Below are 24,127 nucleotides of genomic sequence, written 5' to 3'. Positions count from 1 at the left end.
TCTTGTAAGGACTTGGTCCTTACAAATTAAAACCACACTGAGATGCCATCTCACTTCAGTCAGAATGACAATTATAAAGAATACAGGGAGAAAGGAACTCTCCTACATTGTTGGTGAGACAGCAAATTGGTGCAACCGCTATGCAAAGTCGTATGGAGATTCCTTAGAAAACTTGGAATGGAACCATCATTTGATCCAGTTATCCCACTCCTCGGTCTATACCTAAAGGACTTAAAAACAGCTTACTACAAGTGATGCAGCCACATCAATGTTTATAGCGGCTCAACTCACAATAGCCAAGCTATGGAAACAACCTAGGTGTCCTTCAATGGATGAATGGATAAAGAAAATGTGGTATCCATGAACAGTGGAATATTACTCCGCCATAAAGAACAATGAAATTATTGGATTTGTCAGTAAATGAATGAAACTGGAGAATACCATGCTAAGTGAAATAAGCCAACTCCCACAAAAACCAAAGGCCGAACGTTATCTCTGATTTGTGGATGCTAACCCACAACAAGGGAGCTTGGGGAGGGGAATAATAGAAATCCATTGAACTAGACAAAGGGAAACACAAGGAAGGGAGACAGGAGGGGGATAGGAAAGGCAGTAGAATTAATTGAGCATAAGTTTCCTAGCCTTGTATTTGTATACACAAACCAGGTAACTCTGTCATATCACGTATGATCACAAGAGTGGGAACCTAAATAGAATAAGTTGTACTTTATGCATGTATATTCTGCCAAAATACATTCTACATTCTATTGTTATGTATAACTAAAAAAAGTTTTCAGATATAAAAAAAAAAGTTTTTAACTGGTTAGCTCCACATTAGCACAGAGATTTTCAAACTTGTCTTCTTTGGAATTATCTGGAAGCTGTAACATTTACTGACACTTGAGTTTCACTCCCTGACATCTTTGACGGATGTGGATTCAGGCTGGGAGTGGGGACTCAGGAAGTGTCCTCAGCTAGTGCTGATGTGCAGGGGGGTTGAGTGTCCAGTCTAGGGTCCAGTGTCCTTCTCATCTCGACTACTTTCTTCCCTCTCGCTCTCAAAGCTGGCAGTGCTAATTTCTTCTTTTCTTATAGTTAATCTTACAGAACTGTCCAAATAAAATAAGGCCATGGAAATGAAAGTACTTTGAAAAAGCGTGTTGGGACCATTGGGTTATTAGAGGAGCATCTCCTGAATTGGAGTTGGCTTTTGAGCCCTAATTGAGGTCATTGAACTTTCCTCCACATCAGATAAATTAGTAAGGAACAAATAAATCAACAAGCTTTATAGTTTCCTCGGAATAAAGGGTTTTCTTTCTCCTTCCAATAGCTACGGTGGCAGGGTGGGAGACTTTTGAGAAAAGAGAGGGTGGGGACATTCCACTAGGGTCCTGGGCTGGTTTATTCTCCATCAACTTACTCAGAATTAGCAAAGGACACTCATCTGCCTGCCCCCATCCTCCATCCAAAAGTGTAGCAGAAGAAGTTCAAGCAGCTCTCAAGTCAAGGACAAAGAGGGTCATCAGGGGTCTCGTCATGATGGACCTGGAAAACATTATACCCAGTGAAATAAGTCAGTCACAGGAGAATGAAACGTAACTCCCCTCATAGAACTTTCCAAAACAGTCAAACCTACACAAGCAGAATATGGAGTGGTGGTGCCCAGCAGATGGGGAGAGGAAACTGGGAGATGATATTCACTGGGTACAAACCTGCAGCTGTACGTGAGGAATGTGCTCATGAGACCCGCTGTACCACCTAGTGCCCATGGCGACAATATACTATCCATTCATGCACTTAAAATTTAAGAGAATTGATCAAATGTCAAGTTTCATTACCACAAGAACAAGAAAAAAAGCGGGGAGGGGAGAAAGAATTGGAAAACCCAAACAGAAGGACCCAAGGAAATTTTGGGAAGGTGTCGGTACATTTCTTACCTTGATTGTGGTGATGGTATCAAGGGTGTTGGTGTGTATCTAAACTCATATAGTTGTGTACATGAAACATGGGCAGTTTTTAGATATATTTTCGGAGACCAGCTCCAACAGGGGGTCTCAGGAGACGAACGGATGGTGAGGAGTTGGCGAAAGAGGGGTGGAGAAACAACACAGACACCAAAGTGAAGGTGTTGATCCCAATCTTTACTTCTGAAGTTGATCATATATACTTTTCATTTTGGCAGGCTCACAGTACTTTGTGGTTACAAAACAGGAATCATTATTCAAAGAAACAAAATATTATGTAGCTACAATTAGAATAGAATAATGTATCTTGGCTTATGCATAAGCAAGCATTTGTACTTTCAGTTCGCGTTTTGCTTTGAGCTGTTTCTGCTTAGTTAACTTTTAATAATAGTTAGAAATGTCCCAAACTATTGGCCTATACCTTGACTATTCTTTCTTGACTTACTGACTGGAACTGGTGTCGTGGTTACAGCAAGTGGTTGACTTGTTATTAATTTTAATCAAACAAGAGTAAGAGCACAAACCATTGTGCACAGGAACAAGAACAAGTTGCCCAGTACTAAGCACTAATCTGTCTTCTTAACATTAATTTTTCTTCTCTAGATTTTAATTTAATTTCTCAAAAACTTCCTTGACAGGAATACAAGGAGTTTTTCATTAGACATTAACAATTTACACTCCACAGCTGAATCATTGTATTTAGAGCAAACAGATCTATCCTTTAGAAGTAGTTGCATTAATTGGGAAAGTCATGTTTTTTCCTTCATACTTAATGGTCATATGAGAAGTTGCAACTATACTTATTAAAGGAATACAAAAACAAATTAGCCCATTCCCAGAAACATACTGCGCTCCTCCAGAGGATGGACGCCTTGCGCCATCCACCTCAGTAGGGCCTTGCCATTGCCTGAGTCAGGGGAGGGGCACAGCAATATATCAAGTATATCTCAATAAAACTGTAAAATGTGTCTCTTTGAAAGTGCAATGGACACAAACGGTGACCTCCCACACGTCTCCAGAACCCGTCTACTCTTTCCAGGTGCCCCACGCTGGCTTGTGGGTGCTCTGCTCTTGCTGTCTTTGGGAAACCATTCTTGGGTTCCTGGAGCTGCTTTGCCTTGTGGCTTTATGAATCAGAGTGGCTGGAAGTGAGTGTCTCCCTGAGGTGACCTCAGCCAATGACTGAGGGTAAAACATACAAGAGGCCAGCCCTGTCCTCCAAAGGCATCCTCTCTCACTCCAGTGTCCCCCAGAGATTGAGGTTAAGATTTTGCCAGAAGCCCTTGCTGGTCTGTCCTGCCTCCTTGTTCCTCACCCCCCCTGGTTCCTCCTGGGGCTCTTCTATTCTCATTCACTTGCACACAAACCATGTCGTAGAGTTTGCTCCAAGGGAACCTGACTTAAGCCCCCCAAAATAACATGATACGATGGCGTGATTCCTCCTGGCAACCTGGTGACTGCAAAAACCCATGCTTACAGAATGTGTACTCAGATACTGTTCGTTGCTTTTTATTTGAAACATGCATCCTTTCGTTTAACCCCCAATCCAACTGCTTGCAGATAAAACAACAACAACAACAACAAAAAGCAGGGGGTTTAGGGAGAGTAAGTAATTTCCCCATGATTACCCAGTAGCTTAGCAGTAATTAAAGAGAAAACCTGATGAGACCTGAAACTCCTGATCTGGGTTACTCCAGCAAACGGAAGGTCTGGGGCAACGTAGTTCTCCCTACGTTTTTGTTAATTTTTCTTACTTTTTTCTTGTTTCCGTTTGTCCCCAGCCCCTTTCAATAGCAGTAGCCCAAGGGCAGGTCTGAGGAGAGTTTCATGTTCTTCTGACAGGCAGATCGGAAACAAAAACCCCACTCGCAGCCTGGCGAGAACAAGGGTAGTGATTGATCTTAGCTTGCTGCTCCGAAGGGCAACCCCTGGAAAACCAATCCTGCCTCCATCCTGGGTGGGGAAAACGTCCATCACCACATGCCCCGCCCTCCCTGAGCAATGCCTGCCGCCTCCCACTCAGGTGTGAGAGCGAAGTGAGCTGTCAAGACGCCACCTCATGCCTGGGGGAAGCTAGGGGCAGGCTCAGCAGTGTTTCTGCAGGGAGCCAGGAGGCAGGTGTTTTGAGGCTGATTTCCAGTGACTGCTGGTCATTTTTTTTACAAGTCACGTGTCACGCCTGATGGGGACACGTTCTGAGAAATACATTGTTGCGCAATTTTGTGTTTTGAGAACATCAGAGAGTGTTTGTTGCAAAAACCCAGATGGTACAGCCTACTCCACACCTGACTATATGGTATGGCCTATGGCTCCCTGTCTGCAAATCCGTAGTTTATTGAACTGTACTGAATATTGCAGGCAGTTGTAACCCAGTGGGAAGTATTTGTGTCTTGAAACATACCCCAACAGGTTGGTTTGTGCGAGCTTTACTGCAGATATAAGTAATGTGTTGTGTTTTGACATTAGGATGGCTACAGTGTCACAAGGCATTAGGGTTTCTTCATCTCTACTATGACCTATGGGGACACTATCATACATGTACTCTGATGTTGACCAAAATGTCATGATGCAGTGCATGACTGTATTGAATTCTGCTTAGCAATATTACGTATCTGCTGGATGACAGAGCAGAACACAAAGATGGACAAAGTTTGGTTCCTGCTCCATGGGAACTTGCAATGTGTGGATGAGACATTCAGCCAATCAGAGCTCAAGAAGGACTTGGGGGCACATGATGGAGGGCGGTCAGGCCTGCCCTGGGGAGGCACAGAAGCCTTCAGGTGTAGAGCCCCATCACATGGGAGTGCAAGGTGCTTGCAATTGCTTCAGATAGAGGTGCAGTGTGGTCACGGAGGCTGGACTCAGAGGGTTGAAGGTATTTCCGGTGAAGGGAAGAGACTCAAGAAATGCAGAGAAGCTTTGGGATCCAGAGCATATTCTAGAGAAGTTCTAGAGTAGCTGGAGCTGTTGGGATGGAGAGCGGAGAGAGGGGCAGTCATGCTTCACTCAAACTTCATAACTGCGCCTGTTTTGTGCCCCGTAGGGTGTGGATCACTATGAAAGATTCTTGAAAGCTGACAAAGATGCAGCCTCTTGTCCTTTGTTGCTCGTAGATAGGGGACAGAGAAGCAAAGGGATAGTTATAGCCAAATGCAACATGCTGTGCGTGGGCACAAAGAAATGGATCTGTTGGAGCCGGGAAGGCTTCCTGTACAGGGTCCCTCACGTGAAGCTGCCTCTCAGTTGAAGAAGGGTTAATGAGGTCAGAAGGGAGAGCTGTCGGTAGACCAATCACTGAGTGCTTCAAGTCAAACTAGCAGTGAATATTGGAATCAGTGCCTATTTGGGTACAACGGGAGCCACTGTGAGACCTGTGTTTTAGAGAGACCTTGTGAATGACTGACTAAGCCTCTGAGGGTCCTCCAGCCTCCTGACCCTTCCTCTGGTTGACTGGCAGGGTTGTGCTGTGTCTAGAGATATTGTTCTTGGGGTTCTGGTTCATTCAGGGATTTATTTTTATCTCTATGAATTAGTACCTCTAGGATGCTCATAGAACAGGGGTCTGGGCCAGGGAAAGATCGGAACAGAGAAAGGCTTTCCACACACCCGCTGGGCTGACACTCTGTAAGGAAGAGGAAATGGATGGAGACCGATTGCTGATCTGGTAACTATGGTAATGTGCAGGCTCCTGTCATTGAGGAGGTGCCTGAATGGATTAGAAGCACCTTTAAATATGCTTGTTTGGGAAGAGCTGGCTAAACTTGTCTCAATTGTCTGCCCCTGACAAGCCTCTCTCCAAGTGGGCAGAGACAGGGTTTTAGAAGGCTGAGTTTCAAAGGAACGCTTGGCTTTTGCACAGAGAGAAAGAAGATTCGAGGAAAACTCAAACCTGGCCTGGATATTTCCCACTAATGCCAGGCAGCTGCCCCTAAAGCCCTCCCCAAGCAATCCACAAGGCAAGGGCTTTGCTTTGAAACTAAGACTCTGCCTCAAATATAAATCTATTTATAACAGCAACAAAAAATGCTTTCCCTTTGTTTCAAACACTTCTACTAGTCTACCTTTGGAGTCTCATTTTGAACTTTCCAGAAAAAAAATCTGTCTCATCCCCTTTTCTTAAATGTCACAAATCATGTTTGATTTCTATCAGCGTGTTCCAGAAAATAGTTGGGCAGACTTGAATGTCAATCAAATCTCTGTTACTTGCTTCTTGTTGTGTGGCCTTAGAAAAGTCACTTGGCCTCTCTGAACCTCACTTTTCTGATCTGTAGAACAGAGATGATAGCGCCTGTTTTAAAAGCTTTGGTGAACGTTTTGCAAATTCTCTAGCTTTATCAGGGAACAGAGTAAAAAATCAAATACATGGCAGTTACTTCAACTCTCCATCCTCACCTAATTTTCCCAAATACGTGAACTTTGTGAAGACTGAACAAGTCTGCCCTACATCTGCTTCCGTTTCAAGGTTTAGTGAGTACGAAGAGGAAATGAGCTGGAGAAGCGACACAGCATCAGACGCTTCTGTTCAACCAGTTAGTGTGGTCTGCTTAATTCGTTTACATAGTATTTTGTTAGTCCAACTACTAAATTAGTTGCTGTTGCTATCCTAGTTTAGACAGTCTCCTGACTTCACCCAGACCCTATGCAGGGTGCAGATTAATAGAAGGCAAAGTGGTCTCCACTCTCAGGAGAGCAAGCCCAAGTCCCCACCTGTTGGTAAAAAGCATGGTGCTCTTGCAGAAATAGAATGTGGATTGCAAGATACTCTCAAAACAACTGACAGGTTGTCCTGTCCAGTACCTTGAGATCTTCAGGTGGTCATGGGATCTCTTTATACGCCTAAGCCCTTCATTCGCCTCTAGCCATTTTTCTCCGTTTACCTTCAACTTGCTCTCTCTGCTCAGAAAATCCACCTCTTTCTTTATCCCTCATGCTAGTTGTGTGAAGTCTCTAACCTTGTGGATCTCTTCATTTCAGACCAGGAGAAGTGATGTGGTTTGTAGGTACCACATGAGAAGTAACTTCACTTTTAAAAATAAATTTTTTTTGCAATCTGTTTTCAAATTATAAAGCAAATATATGACAATGCTAAAAATGAAGAATGTGAGAATTAAAAAATCAATAACCCCTAATCCCTCTGTTCATTAGACACGTATAACTGAATTTGACATCACTTATCTTCTGTGCTTTAATTCTATAAACCTTCTATCTTATGCATAAGAACAACTTGTATGAGATTTTATCTGTTGCAATTTGATTTTTATATTAAAATGTTAGCATTTTCTGATATTGCAACATAGTGCTTACATTCATTACTTTTATGGATCGATTATGTCCTAAGTGGACTTATCCTCTTTATTAAAACTATCTTGGGTAGTTCGTCTTAGTTAAAAACTTATTTATGTTATAAATAATGCTGCTATCTGCTTCTTTTGCTCACACAATTATATAAGTCAGCATAGACTAATCTTTCAATGAGTTACAAAAGCAATTCTTCTATTTCTTACATCACAGACCAGTATCATCCTTCCTGTTCTCCCTACTCTTCTCCACAGGGTTGGTCAGGGACCCAACATCATCCATCTGGCAACTCTACCATCTTCTAGGACCTCAAAGACTCCAGAGGATCCCCAGAATTCTCCAGGAAGATAAAAGAACAGACAATGCACAAGGAACTTCCAAGGAGGTCTTGGGTCTGCTTAGCAATGTGCAAGATTTACACAAACACATCATTGGCCAGATCTCAGTCACATGACTTCAGCTAATTGCAAGGGATGATGGGAGAGACAGTTCTGATATATACTCAGGGAGAAAAGTCAATAACTTTCATAAGTATCTAGCCAGTCTCTGCCATAACAATTTTCTTTATATTACTCTTTAGAAGCAATATAAAGTAATACTCTTTATATTAATCTTTAGGTTTGATTTCCAGAATAGTTATTTCAAAATTCAGTAATCTTCTATAGCTATGAATATATATTAGGGGCCTTCATTCCACTCTCTAGTGAGTTATTTAACAAATACACTTGTTACAGGTACTGTCCTGGATATGTGTTAGGGTATAACACAGGATAGAACATGTAGTTTGAATTTTAGCAAGGAAGATGGGCAATTAGCCAAACTTTTATATACATTTTATATACATATAAATTAATGTATATAATTAATTTGCTCTGGAATATTTTGCTATGCGTAAATTCCCTCAACATTTTAATTTCCTTGGGACTTACATATTTCTTTTGCAGTCTTGGGCACACAGAATCCAAAACGCTACCTATTAAACAGATGATGTGATTGGTTATCAAATATACTTTATGAACAAATCTTTGAGAGGGGAAATGACTGGCTAAAGATCTACAGAGAAATCCTGAAACAATAATAACCAAAGATAAGTGTACAACAGATTGGATAAGATATCAAATAACGGTTCTGCAAGGAAAAGAAAGATACTTTCCAAGCTCAAGAAGGGCCCTCCCGCCTTCACTGTGTGCCTGAAATCAGCAAGAGCCACATAGTCTTAACTCACAGCCAGGGGACTTAGAGAAAATGCAGGGCTTCCTGTCATGGTGGTTGACCTTGAAGTCAAGTGAGATGATAAACTTTCCACCCAAGCTAATACTTGGAATGAATTGGATTTCTTAATGCAAAGTGACTGAAAAATCCAGCTCACACACAAAAAAAGGGGGCAAATCTTTTGTTTTGCCTCTATTTCTAAAGTATGAGAAAATAGTATTTTTTACTATGAAATGTAGTTTAATGAATGCAATATAATATAAGAAATGCAAATACTTTATGTCAATTAAGAGCAGGGACTTAAAATTTCATTTTAAGGTACAATGCTGCTTGCTTTATTTACTTTGCCTTCTTCATTTCTCCAGAAAGCATTAGAAGAAAGTCTGCTCCCTGCTGGGAATATGGCCTCCCCACCCCATTCTCAGATTTCCCAACACCTGTTGGGCAGCTGCTCTGTTCTGCCCCAGCAGTGGCTGCATTTGCAAGAGCTAAATTCTGACAATATGGAAAGTTAGTGATATACTTAAGGGATTTTCAATATGAACTTAACTACAGTAGATGGCTGGAACCACACTCTCATATTTCCTATGTACTTTTGGGGTCTCCATTAAGAAGCAATAAAAATAGAGCTACCGAGTTCACTGGCAGTGTAGCTATGAATCTTTTCCTCCATCTATCAATAACCACATAAAGGTAGTACCTCTGTAACTTTCTATGTGTGAATATGCATCTTACATAGCTGCATATCTATAGCTGCCAGTTGTAATGATGGTTTCCAAATAGCATCACGGTAGCAGCTAACACTTAGGGGTTGGGCATTATTCTAAGCATGATATATACACCGATACAGTCAAATCTCAAAAAAAACCTGAAGAGATAGCTACTATTATAACCTCTCTATTTTGCTGATGAGAAAAACAAATCTGAGAGGTTAATCAGCTTGCTTTAGTTCACAAAGCTATCGAGTGGCAAAACCAATATTTTCAACTGGACCATCTGGAGACATAGTCCCCCCTCTTTTTTCTTTTTTTTTAACCTTTATTTTTTATTTATTCATATGTGGTGCTGAGGATCAAACCCAGCATCTCACACTCACTAGGCGGGTGCTCTACCGCTGAGCCACAACCCCAGTCTCATAGTCCCCACTCTTAATTGACATAAAGTATTTGCATTTTTTATATTGCATATATTAAACTACATCTCATAGTAAAAAATGAGATTACCTTGTCTTTAATCTGTAACAAGTCTTTGAGATATGTAGGAAAAAAAACATGAGGAAAGGTATGGTTCATGTTATTATCATTTTCACATAATAAAAATGAAAAAGAAATTGCAAATTCTTAAAGCTCATGTGGAAGTAAGAACATTTCATATCCTGGTTTTATGTGTATATTTTATAATATATGTTATATTTGATAATACATATTGTGGTACGCAGGGCCTAAAGTATATACTACTTGTGCATTTATAAAAATACACACTTAATTATATATTTGCATATCTAATAGTATGAAATTATTGCAAAATGACATTTAAAGACAAATGCATTAACTTGAGACACAAGAGCATTACCCAGGTCTGTACAATAGATGTTTGAGAAACCTTTTACAAATCAAAATACCCTGCCCTAGGAAGAAAGGTAAAGGACATTTTATAGTTTGAAAGAATTAAGTTCCATATTTCTTATGAAAACAAAATTCATTGCTTAGTGACAAAAAGGTTACAGGGTTTTTTATAATACTCCAATAAGCCAGGTTATTAAAATTTCCGAGGCACTCAACATTCCAGGAATACTTTTATATATCTGTGGAGGTTTGAGGGGAATGAGATGAAAGATCCCTTGAGCCTGGGCTCTGTTCTTAATTCTGCTAGAGACTGGTCTCTGGTAACAGGGACTAGTTCTTTAGGCCTCTCTGGGCTTCAAGTTACTCATTTTTAAAATGAACCTAAGGATATCCCTGGTAAATATTCAAAGGGCCTTGGAGTTCTGACCAACATTTATTCAGCGTTACTTAAAGCACTGAAGGTGACGGAAAGAGTGATTATTGCTAACTGTGACACTGAACTTCCAGGAATCCAGCACTCAATGAAGCTCTAGCAGAATTAGGCAAAAGGAGTGCTTGTCTTGGTCATCTCTTTTCTGCACTGAGGTCCATCATTCCTTCATGAAATAATTACTGAACATCAACTATGTATAAGGCACAGTTGTCGATGTTAGGAACAGAGCTGGGAACCAACACCAAAGACCCTGCCCTCTTGGAACTTGCGCTGGGTTTAAGGCATTTAGACCTTAGGCAAGTGAATATGACTATATGATGCCAAGAGTTAGTAAGCGCTTTAGGGGAAAAACAGAGAAAGAAAGTAGGGAGGGGGATTCTATTTCTCATATGGCAGCAGACTTGATATGAACTGATATGAGGCCATTTATAGGCGCGGTTAATCTAATTTGGTGTGAACAGTTATGCTTGTTGCAGAAGCCTACTTCTGTCTGAGTATTGGTGCTGCCCCCAACCTTCCGGAGGGGACTCTGTAATGTACATTTATAAAAGAATGAAAAAATTGTTTTCCTAAGTACGTTGGTCCTCAAGTTTCTATAGAACGAAATAGGGAGCTCTTCCAACCAGATTTCAGAAGAGGGATCAGGACCGGAAATAGAAATGTGAAGGCCATCATCCTGTAAACGACATTTTAATAAGGGCCAAGTTTGAATATAGGTGGCAAGGACTCAACCCTGGCCCAAGCCACCACGGTCTGTCTCGCTGCCATGCTTCCTAGAAGGATGAGGTGGACTGAGGAGGATTCCCCAGAGTGCAAGAACAACAAAGAGGGGCTGTTGTCCAGAAAGCAAGCAAAGACAGAGTTGCAAGAGCATGGTGGGAAGCCCTGAGCACCTGTGGGAGGTGCAGCTGAAGGGTCCAGAGGATAAAGAAGGAGCTCGTGAAAGAAAAGAGGCAGCAGTATCATCATTATTGCCAGGATTCCTTCTGCCGACAGCCATTCCTGATAACACCGTTGATCGCATAGCTAACACGACTGCACAATGATTGCTTTCTGTGCTAAGCATATAAATACTTACTTTTCCAGGATGTGAAGTGTATTTCATGGAGGCCATGTCATACAGTTAACAACCATCAACCTCAAAGCCAGAAAGAGCAAGGATCCAAGTCCACCCTGAATTAGGCTACCCACCCCCCCCCCCCAATCTGGCCACCTCGGCTCAGTGACTTAACCCAGCTGTTTTTTTTTTTTCATTTTTCTCATCTGAAAAAAAATGATACCGTTAATAACAATCTCACATGCATGTTGTGCATTAAAAGCAAAGACAGATGCAGAGTCTGACTCTCTAACGAGTCTTCCAAGTGCTCCCCCTTTCCAAGGAAGAATGGATAATGTGCAAAGGGAAGCGAAGTGTGGGACAAAGCACGCACCAGCTGTGTCCTTGGGAGACTTGGACTAGGGCTCTGGTCTTGGCAGCTCTGCTCTGTGACATCCTAGGCAACTCATGCCACATTCTTACATTTGGAGGAAGATATCAACAGCCAGTAGACACAAACTCACATTTTTTTGTTTTAAACTGGAACAGTAGTTTTAGTTAATTGGTTGGTTCACTAAATAGGTATCATTGTCCAGGTAGCTATACTCTGTCCTTTTCTTGTGACATCACTCAGCCACATTACCGACCCATCCCTTCAACTGATTTGAGATGGTGGGCCTACTTATAGAGCAAATAGTCTCTCATTTCTTTGTTTAAAATATTTTACAAGTTTTGAACTAGCACTTCCAGCTAAGCTTGCTTGCTATACTTTTATTTGTTGAACACAGACACAAAGTTCAGGGTCTACTCCTGTTCAATGCTTCACAAAATATCACAGACCTGGGGGCGAAAGGTTGCCTCTCACATAAGAAATTCGAACTGCAAAACGAAATAACAAATGTTTTTAGGTATAAAAATGTTTATGGCCTATAAACCATTCAACCGTAACTCAATTCAGGTATTTTGACATCTCAGAAATGAACCTGAAATCACGAGAATAAAATTGGCAATGCATTAATTAGGTAACTTGCAATTACAGGAAATTATCAAAATACTTTCATGTTTTTAGGACAAAAATTGCTTGCCTGTTTAATAAGATGCACTTCCTTAGGAATTGTAGTTACTCTCATTCCTCTTCTTTTCTCTTGACATTCATTTTGGGAAATGTCTCCTATACCTTCAACTTACTTTCAGTCATTTCTTCTATCCCTTTCTCTGTGTTCTCAGCAGGGTGAAGAATACTGCCATATTCAACATTTATCCGACTCTGCTACCTTTTGTCCTTAGAATCTAGCACTTTGTAGGTGCTGGATTCTATTTATTGGCTTAATCATCTGCTGAAGAGAAGGAAGGAGAGCTGGTCTCAGGTGGTGGAAGGGATGCTATAAAGGTTTTGGTTGGTTCCAATAAGGTGAACCACAGACAGGTTACTTTCAGGGAAGTGGTACTCCCAGCATCCCTTGCTTCTAGGAGGAGGCTGGGGCACAGTTGTTACAGAGTTGTTACCCCAGTTGTTGTTGCTCAGGTTTCTGGAAGAGCTGACACTTTTCTGGTGTCATGAGATAGGTGCAGCAGGTGTGGCATGTCCTCTTCCTGCTGGGATCTAGGTGTGATATGGAGGAACAGAGAACATTCTGACAGTGTAAGCTGATGAGCAATGTGATTGGAATGGTAGGTAGTGTGCCGAAAAGACATTGGGTCCTAGATGTCACTGAGGAACTCTTGCACCAACCCAGACCACCTGCTTCCATGTGGCTTATTATGACATAAAATTGAATCCTATCTGTGTAAGCTGCAGGAAGTCAGCAGGAGTTGCTTTTGCTTGTGTACTTAAGGCCCAAATGATGACAGATCGCTCTACCATAGTTGGCAATGGAGGGAAGATGAAGGGACGTTTAAGATGAGGAAGCATTCTTAAAGAACACCACCATGGGTGGGTGAGCTGGGAACACGTACTAGGCATTTATACCCTGAAGTCCAAGATGGATGACGGAGCTTCCTGATGGTATGGGCTACTTCAGTTCAGGCACACGGCTTCCTCTTTTTAAAAGATGAGGCAGGAACAGAATTTAGAAAATATAAAGAAATCGATGCCTAGCATGCTTTTTAAATTATTCATCTATGCATCTCAATTTTCTCACCAGCAGTTTGACAGGAATAGGGAGGATAGATGATTCAAGCTGAGCTCCTTGGGATTGTATGAATGTGGCATTTTTCTGACAATTCATGAACATCCCCTCCTGGATCGTGAGATATTTAAGGGTAGGAACAAGAGGAGAGGGAAAAGTTTGGGCATATTGGGCTTGAGGGACTGCAGGGCATGACTTGGAGATGATTCCCAGGCATGTGTATAAAAGGCTGGGGAGTGTTTCAGTGGCTTTGAAGTGCTTTCTTGAAAATCAATAAATGATTTTGAACAGGCAATCAGGAAAGGAAGATGTATCTTTTCCTGTAGCTATTTATGAATGGATATGTATCCAGAGACTTCCAAAATTTGGTGACATTAAAACACATGACATAATTTTTTTTTTCACAGCTTTATTCAGTAGAGAAGCCTCAGTACTAAAACTCAATTAACTATGCAAGGTGGGTGCTAATCAACTCCACAGTGTGCCTTTGACCTCTGTGCTATCAGTTGAATTCTGTTCCTGTAGAAGAGCTGTAAAAACCAGAAGTGGGGTGGCGGGTGACTCAGTCACCCTTGTGAGCCTCAGATTCCACACTTGGATATGAAGCCATGGGACCAGGGGTTCACAAAAGTCCCTTCCAAGGCCAGCATCATGTGGTCCTGGAATTCTACAGCCTAGGTTCTCTTCCTTCTTGGGTCTCATATAATGGACAAGTTGGGAGCAGAACTGACCCAACTCATTTTCCAAAACTACAGAGTTGGTCCTGGTCTTGCCTGGCTTTCTTAGGCAAGAATAACCCCTCGACATTAATTATAGTAAGCCTGGTATTTAAGTTTACTTTCTGGAGGATTTTAAAACAAAAATGTCTTTTCTTTCCATGTCTATAACAAGAGTAGCTTTATTAAGAGAAATAGAATGAAAAAAAAAAAAAACTTAGAAATGCCCTTTTAGCTCCATGTTTGGATCTTGAATTAACCAAATGAACTCAAGTCATCTGCCCTATTTTATGAAGCCTTGGTAAGAAAAGATCTCATTCAGAATTACAAAGGTCTAATCAAATATCTGTTGAATGTCATAGCCCCTGCTTAGTCATTTCATAATTGTGTTATTTACTAGATTACAGGCAATTCCAGAGGGTATCTGTTTTAGTTATTCCTTTATTTCTAGAGCCTCATACAGTGCCTGTGATGTAATTGATAACCACATACAGTTAATGTATTTGTGTAAAATTTCTTCCTCTAAAAATTAAAATAACAAAATGAACTAGTTAACTACTATCAAATCCATTCAATGTGTAAGTAAACTGAGGCTCAAAGACGTTAAAAAAGAAAACTGCTCTGTCACAAAGCAGTCACTGGCAGAGCTATGACTTGAACCTAAGCAATTTAAATCCAAAAGAAGTATTCTTCTTATTAGCCAGAGTGTATCTTTGTTAAAATTATTTTAAAAATTGGAATTAACAAATAATAATTGTACATACACATGGATTAATTTTCCTTTTTATGTTACAGGGGATTGAATCCAGTGATACTTTACAACTGAGATACAACCCCAGCCCTTTTTATTTTTTTTATTTTGAGACAGGATCTCACTAAATTGCTGAGACTAGCTTTGAACTTGTGATCCTCCTGCCTCAGCCTCCCAAGTGTCTTGGATTATAGGCTACTGTGCCTGGCTCATACATATATAGGGGACCTGGTATATGGAAGAGAACTCTGTACTCCCATGTTCATTTAAACATTGTATATTTTAAATAGTTAAGATGGGGAATCAACTTCAGAGTCCATCATTGGATGAAGAATAAAGAAAATATTATATATAACAACAATGGAGTACTACTCAGTCTTAAAAATGATGGAAATCTTGTCATTTGCAACAGCATGGGCAACCAACGGACATTATGCTAAGCAACATACATCAGGCACAACAAAACAAATACTGCATAATCTCACTTACCCATAGCTTCTAAAAACACCAAACTCATAGATATTGAGAGCAGAATGGTGGTTGCCAGAAATGGGGGAGGACTGATGAGATCTTGGTCAAAGGGTACATGTTTGGGGTAGACAGGAGGAACTCATGGTACCTTCTTATATGGCTCCCCTCCAATTCGCCTCTTCCTTAACACTCCAAGGCCACCATAGGCAGAATTTCATCTAGACTGAGGAAGCAATGGGCCTCTGATAAGAAAGGCTCTTTTGTTGAAAACTCTTTGCAAGAAAAGATATCCTTGCTTGAGGCCAGCCCAGGGTGATAAATGTGCCCCAGAGCCATTCCACGAGGAAAGAATTAAAAGACTGACAAAGAAACAAGACATGAAAGTGTAGGATTTTGAGAAGACAGGAGGCAAAATGAGTCGGAATGGGGCCCTGATGAAGCTCGCCCTTGCTGAGAAGGTTTAACAGGTTTCTTCCCCGACCCTCATCCGTTCTGGTGACAAGGTCCTACCTACTCATGAGCAACAAGCCCAGAATGTTCCTCAGTGTCCCCTGTGAGTCTGAATAAAGAGCATGAGAAAAAGTCAGGCCTGTTGAGGTCTGTGTCTAAGATTTTGTTTTTCTCCTGATCAAGTTCAATCATTCAAAAATCCTTCTGAAATATTGTTTTTTGCAGGAAGAGTAGGAAAACAAAACAAATACCTATTGCTATTGCCAGAGAAGGAGATTTAGGGGTAAATGAATAGATGCATGCTCATGTCTTTACCAACAAAATGGCTTCCTTCTCTCTCCTTTTGCTGAGCAGTCACCTAGCTGAGTAATTGGTGCATCCAAGTGAACAGGGCACTTTGATAGAATGCTGTATGAGCGTTTCCTCTGGGGATTCATCAGAGATGGCTAAACTTTGGCAAACAGAACTGGTCCCAGATCACCAGAATCACTTTTTTAAAAAATATTATTTTTTAGTTGTAGATGGACATGATATCTTTATTTGTTTTTATGTGGTGCTGAAGATCAAACCCAGTGCCTCATGCATGCGAGGCATGTGCTCTACCACTGAGCTACAACCCCAGCCCACCAGAATCATTTTTAATGCTTTAACTGCCACTACTCAGTCACCACCAATTCTCTCAGTAGACTGACCTTAATATTTATCTTTTGAACCCTACTCTTAAGTACATCAGATTGCATTCTTTTTCATGAAAAGGTGTTTCAGGGTCATCTTTGATTCCACTTTCTTCACCTAAGAAGTCATCCAGTAAGTGAATTATCTAAGGAATTATAGTGTATCTTTTTGAGGAGGAGGATAGCACTTGACACCCAAGACCTTGAATTTTTCACATATAATCCTTTAGAGTAATAAAGGATGGCAGCATGCCCTACAAGAAGAAACACTTTCTTTGTACCAAAAGGTTATGACTTAATTTATAGTCATATCTTTTACTTGTTTGTCAGATACTGGATTGCTTTGCCTTATTCTATATAAGTGTTCATAATTGCAAAGTTCAGACTTTTCCATGACATATCAGTAGTTGCCTTAAATAATACTGCATTAAAATTTTGGCTGCCTCAACTTACCAAAAGAATCTACTATGAAAATAAACAGGCAAGTGGCAGTCATGGATAGACATTTGAAAAATATGCGTCTGACACAATAATGGAATCCAAAGTCAAGATAGACCCTTACAGATTGAAAAAAAGATGAGCAACTTCCTGAAAGTAGACCAAGTCTTAAACACTCTGTGCACAAATGAGTCATGCAAATGGAGATTAAGTGCATGAGAAAGAATCAACACCATTAATCATCAAAGGAATACAATTAAACTTACCACCATGCAATCACCAGAGTGACAAAGACTTTAGGAAACGGTTAACTGGAACTCTCAAACACACATGGTCAACGAGATTGGTACATTGATATCACTGCTTTGGAAAAAAATATCAGTTTCATACAAAATTAAATACTCACCTAATCTATGATCTACCCATTCCAATTCTTAGATTTACCCAAAATAAATAAAAACATATGTCCACGAAAATACTTGTACAAGAGTGTTGACAGCAGCTATATTGAAAATAACAGAAATCTGAGAAATGCCCCAGGTATATGAACAGACTGTGATGTATTTATAAAATGGAACATTGCTCAGGCAACATAGATGGATCTTTATTATTGAATGAAGAAGACTTATGCTACAATGCATACTCGAGGATTACTTCAACATGTAATAAAATCCTCTAACAAGCGAATTTTATCTGAAATCAGAATGACGTTGCGTGTGAGGATGGGAGTGGAGATCGACGGGAAGAGGGACAGAGGAAGCTTCTGGAGTGAATGATAATGCATCCTGGACAGGGGTGCATGCACTGGTCAAAAGCCTACTAAATGTATAGTGAGTGTCTGTGTATTTGAATGTGCATCAAAAGAAAAATACCATAATCAAATATTGAGCTCTGGTTATTGATATTTGTGCTGTGGTATTTAGTGGGAAGTGTGCAGATAACTGTAACTTGTTTTGCAATGCATCAAAAAATAAGCTGAATCAATGGATGAACAGAGAGATTTTCAGGATAAAAGGAGGCAATGAGATATAGGTGTCCATGTTAGAGTTTTTTTTGTAGTATTTAGGAGAAACATCGTGTACAAGGCCCTATTTTCACTCCCACCTGAGAGCCAACTCTTAGAAGTGAAAAATAAAATTCAAGCTACCTCTAAATAAACAATAAAATTCACAGATGAAAATGACTTCTAGGGTCCCTTTTAATTAGAAGCTAGCAGAACCTTCACTCCAACCAAGATGGTTTGGGAGACTCTGGATCTGTGCTCACTAGGCAAAGATATTGGTTGCAAAACAACTTGGCTTGACACACCACTAGGACATGTGGTGGGAGCTGTGGCTAGGTCCACCCATGGTTGCTCAAATTATTAGGCAAAATTTAAAGGAGAATTAACATATTTTTATAGTCTCAAGAATCTTCTCCCATTATAAAGGGAGAAATAGTAGTTTTGCAGTAGAGAAATCCAGCAGGTACCAAGTGGTAAGACATCTCAACATCGTGTAACTCTTGATAGGATATAATGAGGGCAAATGACTTCTGTTGTGGTCTTGCCGAACTTCCACAAACCACTGCATACTGTCCATCTGATCACGAGAAAATACTGGGAAAGCCCAAACCAAGGGTTATTCTACCTAATTAAGTGACCAAGTGTCAAAGTCATGCAAGGCAAGGGGAGACTGAAGAACTGTCACAGATTGGAAGAGACCAAGGCAACGTGTCCACTAAATGCAGCATGGAACCTTGGATAGATCCCATACCAATAAGACATTTGTGGGAAAAAAAAAACTTGTGAAAACCTGAATAAAGGTTTGAGTTTAGCTAATAATATTGTTATCAATGTTAATTGCTAAGTTTTCCTAACTATGCCATGGTTTCTTAAGAGATGAATGTGAGAAGGAGATGAGTGGAAGATGTTTGGTGGCTCTTTGTATTATTTTGCAACTCTCCTGAAAGACTAAAATTATTATAAAACTGAAAAGGAAAAAGCAACGAGCACAGTGGGTATACCTGCATTCCCAGAGACTATGGAGGCTGAGGCAGGAAGATGGCAAGTTCAAGGCCAGCCTCAGCAACTTAGCAAGGTCCTAAACAACATAGGATGACCCTATCTCAAAATAAAATCAACAAGTAAAAGAAAAACTGGGGGTGTAGCTCAGTGGTAAAGCAGCTCTGGGTTCAATCCTCAGTACCATGTCCCTCAAGAAACGGGGCAGGGAATTGCATCACAGTAAAGAATAAGACTAAATTTGGATATTATGGGTTAAAATTGTAAAGGAGGAGGAGAGTGGGGATAGAAAAAGATTTTTTAAAAAGGCCGGGGTCGGGGGGCAGGGGAGGGGAAGAGGGGGAAGAAGACAGCAATTCTGGTCCTCAGTGGTCACAAAAGAATTGGGCAAGTCAGACTTTGTCTATTATACCTCTCCAGAATTCAGGTCTGCCTGTAGCCTGAGGTCTGTTTGTGTAGACGATTACTATGAAAACAAGAAAATCTTTGCTTAAAATTTGAAAGAAGATCCACAAGAAAGGACTTTCCCTTTAAACATACAAGGAAGCTTTTGCAAGTAACTTGAAAAATTGTAAAAATTCATTTGGGTCAATACAGAACCGTGCAACAGAGTATTTGTGCTCATGGGCTCTGGAGCCAGCTCACCCAGGTTCAGATCCATTTTTCATGATGAGTATTAAAATATCCTTAGGCAACTTCTATGACCTTCACAAACAGAAGGGGAATAATAATATCTATTTCACAGTGTTATGGTGAAGATTATGCTGCATTAATGTTCTATTAATGCTGTTAGCACTAAATTAATGTTAGTCCATATTATTTATTGGGGCAAATTAATGCATGAGAATTATCATGTTTTGACAAAAGAGAATTACCAATGTTATCTACGAGTGGCCAAAATATAGTATGAAGCTATAGCAATTACAATGTGATAGCAAACAGGAATTGATTATTAAATCAATGAAACCAAATAGGAGCCCAAAAGTAGGTGCATTTTATTATATATGGCATATATGTATGTATATATACATATTTATACACATATGTTCATATATATAAAACGTGAAGAAAGAATGGATTATTCAATAACACATAAATCCCAAGTGGTTTAAAAATAATTATTTTCTTTTCCTAACTGCCCATGTCCAATACCAGAAGTTCCGTTAATTCTATTCCAAACCCCATCACTTATTACTGGCTCTAATGTGTATTTCACCCTTCACGTTACTCCAAGAGCAGTCACCTCTACTGCAAAAGCCTCCAAACTCATTGTCCTGCTTCGTTTCTTCCCCTCACCCAGACATATTCACCGTCACCTGGGTGTAGTCATCATGAGTGTAGTCATCATGCTAAAAGCTCCCCTGTGTCCCTTCCCCATGCACTTCAGCGCTCCTAGAAGAGACAATTAATATTTTGAAGTGGTCATATGTTTAGCTTTCATAGATGCTGCAATTTTTTTGAAAGGGTTTGTACAAATCCATCAGCATCGTGTGGGTCCAAGTTCATCTACCTTTTCACCAGTACTGGGTAGGCGTGACCACTTTACATATCACCATTCCAGTGGATAGAACGTGACCTAGTATTGTGATCATAATCCCCATTTCCCTGAAGAAGACTGATATGGAGAACTGTTTTTGAGACTCACTGGTCATTGGAAAATCCTCTATTGTGAAAGTCCAAATTCTCTAGTCATTTTCCCTACTTTCCTGCAATGTCCGAAGATATGATTTTAAAAAGATTATCGGTCTCTTCTTTTCCTACTGCCTTGGAATCCTTGGCCTGATGTGATCTACCCTCATGCTACTTGGAAGTGGAAGTTCCTGAAATGTTTTGCAGTGACTCGTGTCACAGTAGCATTGTGCTTAAAACTTCCCCATGCTGCTACAAGAAAATCCAAATAACAGGTAGCTGCTGGGTGGCGGCCGGTTTCATTGCTGACACAGCCTTCCTTCTGTGCTCTCCTGCCAGCTGGGTGCTCTCTCTGCCTCTCGTGCATGTGTAGTTCACGGCTGGCTCCACCCTGAGTTCTTGCTGCCACCTCTATCTGGACTCTTCTCCTCTAATATTATTACATATAAGTCTGACTGGCCTCATGATTCACAGTCTACTCCAATATCTGTTCCTCTGAGAGGCGTGTCCTGGGCTTCCCAGCTAAGCACCCTTACATAAGCTCATGCCTCCCGTTGCCCTATTTATTTCTTGTACAGAATTCATCTCTTCCTGAGATGCCATTTATCTGTGTAAGAGCTTATTGTCTGTCTTCCCGATAAAGCGAGGGTTCCTGAGCATTGGAACTTTTTGTGTTATTCTTTACCGTTTTACAGTGTCTGGCACATGTCAAGCACTCAACCATTATTTGTGAAATGTTAAATAAAAGATCAAGGCATAGAAAAGTACTGGAGAAGACAAAAGATAGGAAAATGTTGTTAAAATCTTGTAATAAAATAGGCTTTTCAAATACCACCGAGCTGAGAAACATAGTGGCAGACAGATTTATTTATGCAATGAAATTGTAAAACTTCTGTATAGTGGAATTCTCCACCAGCCAAGTTAGAAGTAGAAAGTACTTATAGTATGTGAAATTAATATGGGTAAAGACTCAGTTCAGATTAACCCAACCACACATTTTCAAGCTGTTTTTAAAAGACTCATTCTCCTGATTCAGTTTTGCCCAGACAGCCTTTAAAATAAGTGCAATGGCCATCATCATAGGAAAGGATGAGATGAGAAAGACCAAGAGCCTAATCAGGAAAAGGGCAAAACTTATGAATAGGCAATTCACAGGTGCAAATGGATGGTAGAAGTCATGAAAAGACATGTAAGCTTATTGATCTTCAAAAATGCATATTCATATAGAGAAATACAAACCCATTGTCTATAAAATCAGTTTAAAGTTTCAAAACTAGTAGCTTGCTATGCAGTCACTGATGTGAAGAAAGTCAGTTTTCTGACATATGATTTGTGGAGATCTGAATTGTAATGACATTTCTGGAAGCCAATTTAGCAATGTCTGTCTAGATTTCTATGTGAAGATTCTTTGAGTGAGCAATTCCATTTCTAAGAATGGATCTTTCCCATCAGGAGATCCAAGTACTTATGCAAAGATATTATGCAATTATTGTAGTCTTGTTTATAATAACAAGATGGTAATAATCTAAGTATAGGAAGCATGATAAGCAATGTGTGGTACACGCATGACAGAATTCTGCATGACCATTAAAGGGGAAGTTAAATCTGAGTTTTGTAAGCACAATGATGTCTATGATAGATTAAGAGGGGGGAAAAACAGTTGAAGATCAACATCAACTTTCCTCATTAGAAAGAATATTATACTCTGTAAACATAAGTTTTCTGACTACTTGTGGCTGATAGCAAACACATCTTATCGTCCTACATAACAACCTAGTGGAGTTGTTAAGGTTTATTCTATAGCCAGTGATGTCAACGCTCTGAGTCAATAACCTCATGATTTTTCTCACCCATTCCCTCATGTCATAAAATGATTGCAGCTCCGCCAAAGAGCAGGTCTCCACATCAGTTTCCCAAGCTAAACAATAAAGAACAACACTTTCTTCTCAAAGATCTGTTTTGTCTTTTTACTCAGCAAGATACTCTTTCATAGAATACTCCCACAAGATTTGCCATTATTATTTCACATAGCCTGTAACTATGGCACATGGCCACAGTTTGTTACTCAGAAGCCTGGAAAAGCATCATACAGAGAAGAATGGGATTGTAAGGACAGCTTAGCTGTGTCATGATCTATGCCCACAGTTGGAGTTGGAGTCCATGGTCTTAAAATCAGGAGGTCTCTGCCTGCAAAAGAACTAGCCATAAAAGAAAAATAATAATATGGACTCCCTAGAATTAAAATCTTCTGCTCATCAAAATACATTATTATGAGTATAAAAATAAACTGGGAGAAAATATTTACAATACATTTGATAAAGGACTTGGATCCAGAAGATGTAAAGAGTTTCTACAAACAAAAAAGAAAAAGACAACTGACAATGAACACAAAACTTTGACACCTCAGAAATGAGATCGTCAAATGGTCAATTAGCTTACATAAAAAGGTTCCCCACATCATAATTCATGCAGAAAATACAAATAAAAACCACAGTGAAATTCAGTATATGTTATCTAGAATGGCTAAAATTAAGAAGCCCAGCAACCCATCTTCTTGAGAGGATGGAGAGCAAGTAGAAATCTCAGACACAGCTGTGGGAATGTAAATAGGTTCTGCCCCTTTTGAAAATTCTTTGGTGATATCAACAACTAGCTAAACTTAACAAATACTTTCTATGATCCAGCAAGTTCATCGCTGGATATATAAACACAGAAAAGAGTACACATACCCACCAGACTATACATCATGGAATATTCTCAGCATCCTTTATTCATGATATCACAAAAGTAGAGGTAGCCCAGGTGTCCAAATTACCCACCAGAGGAAGGATGAACTGTGGATTATACAGACACAGTGTATAAATACACCACAGTGTAAAAGAATGATCTATTGAATCGTGCAACAAAACCTGAACTGATCTCATAGAAATGCTGGCAGAGGATTACCTGCGATGCTATTTGTTAGGTCAGTTGAGGTGGCTAAGGGAACAAAGCAACTTTAAAGGCCATTTTCATCAGATCTCGGATAGGGATCTGGGGGCCCTCTTCAGCTCCTTTGAGCTTTGGGTTAGCTGGTAAGAGGGCCTGGTGGGACCGGGGGTGGGTGCTGACAGGAGAAGAGAGGAGTGAGTGGGTGAAGGGATCCATTGAGCTGGGGCAAGGGTGCAGGTGTGGGAGAGGAGGAGGGAGAGGATTGGCCTGGGTAGGGAGGGGACAGATGGAAAGGTGGGACTGACAGCAGCTCCGATGGATCTGAGAATGAGGAAGGAGAAATAGAAGAACAATGGGAAACGGGTTTGGGATTTTCACCAGCGAGGAAAACTTGAGCAGTAGAACAGGTAGAGCAGAGGGGAGATGGG

The sequence above is a fragment of the Marmota monax genome, unplaced genomic scaffold (genome assembly GCF_021218885.2).
Source record: "Marmota monax isolate L192 unplaced genomic scaffold, Marmota_monax_Labrador192_F-V1.1 WCK01_AAM20220418_F8-fsc00064, whole genome shotgun sequence".
Classification (NCBI taxonomy): domain Eukaryota; kingdom Metazoa; phylum Chordata; class Mammalia; order Rodentia; family Sciuridae; genus Marmota; species Marmota monax.
Note: the sequence above shows the minus strand (reverse complement) of the source record.